A 1,508-nucleotide genomic window follows, 5' to 3' on the forward strand; every position below is an offset into this window, starting at 1 on the left:
ATCAGGACAAACTCTGGGGAATCTGGCTCAGTGAGGAATACTTGAGGAATCTAAAGAAAAGAAAAAAAAAAAAAACACTTCAGTGAAAGATGTGATAGGTTTTAATATCCCAACAAAGACCTATATTTGGAGTTTGGTTCAGAAAAAATGGCATGTTCTTTGCTCAGGACTTTGTCTTCCCTACCTGGTCCTGGCTCTGTTGAATAAATATTCACAACGTGGGTAGATCAGCTTAAATCTAGTGACATTTGGCTCAGTTAGCAGGAGTTATCTTAAAGCACAAAGTACAGAGGACAGAACTCCCTTTTGTTGTTGTTGTTTAGTCGCTCAGTTGTGTCTGACTCTTTGCGACCCCATGGACTGTATGTAGCCTGCCAGGCTCCTCTGTCTGTCGGATTTCCCAGCTAAGAATACGGGAGTGCGTTACCATTTCCTTCTCCAGGGGGATGAGCTACCCACTCCAGTATTCTCGGGCTTCCCTGCTGGTAAAGAATCCACCTGCAATGAGGGAGACTTGGGTTCCATCCCTGGGTTGGGAAGATGCCCTGGAGAAGGGAATGGCTACCCACTCCAGTATTCCGGCCTGGAGAATTCCTGTATAGTCCATGGGGTCGAAAAGAGTCTGACGTGACTGTGCGACTTTCACTTTCATGGTCCTGGAAACCCGTTCGGAGACTCATTTATTTAAAACCTTTGATTTGTTTATGGCCATGCTGAATCTTCGTTGCGGAGCTTGGGCTTTCTCTGGTTGTGGGGAGCAGGGGCGGTTCTCTAGTTGTGGTGCATGGGTGTCTCATTGCAGTGGCTGGTTGTGGAGCTTGGACTCTAGGATCTAGGCTCAGTAGTTGTGGTGCATGGGTTTAGTTGCTCTGCAGCATATGGAATCCTCCCAGACTAGGAATTGAACCCATGTCCCCTGTATTGGTAGGTGAATTCTTAACCACTGGACCACTAGGGGAAATCTTGGGGTTTCTTTAAAGTCGAAGCTTTGAGCGACTCAAGGATGGCTGAAGATGTGGGGCAGTGGTCCAACAGACCTCCTAGCGCTGGTTCTCTGGGCTACGCAGGCTCTTTGCCACCAAATGACATGTGGGAAGGGGAATAGTTCAGAGCAGGGTTGCCTACTTCAGGTCCAGAGAGCAGTAAGACAGGTTTGGGAAACGCAAGAAGTTGCAATAATTGATTCATTCACTTCGTATGTGTTCAGATTAGATCCTGCTGAGAGACGGCGTGACATAACTCACCAGGTATACACCTGGGAGGGCAGTCCCAGCCCCAGGCTCTGACTTCCTCAGCAATGGAAAGAATACAGTTTGGGCAAAGTTAATCTCTCAAGCCACAGCTCTACTAGTCTGAGTCCAAGGTGGGAAACCTACCAAGTGGGCACCTCTGATGACTTTATCTTGTGGTACTTACTCAGCCTGATATTCACCACAGAGGGGCAATTCCTGGGGATGGATCAAATGACATATAACATTTTGTAAAAGATCATGTCATTTTTAGGTGGA

This window comes from Bubalus kerabau, chromosome 7 (genome assembly GCF_029407905.1).
Source record: "Bubalus kerabau isolate K-KA32 ecotype Philippines breed swamp buffalo chromosome 7, PCC_UOA_SB_1v2, whole genome shotgun sequence".
NCBI lineage: Eukaryota > Metazoa > Chordata > Mammalia > Artiodactyla > Bovidae > Bubalus > Bubalus kerabau.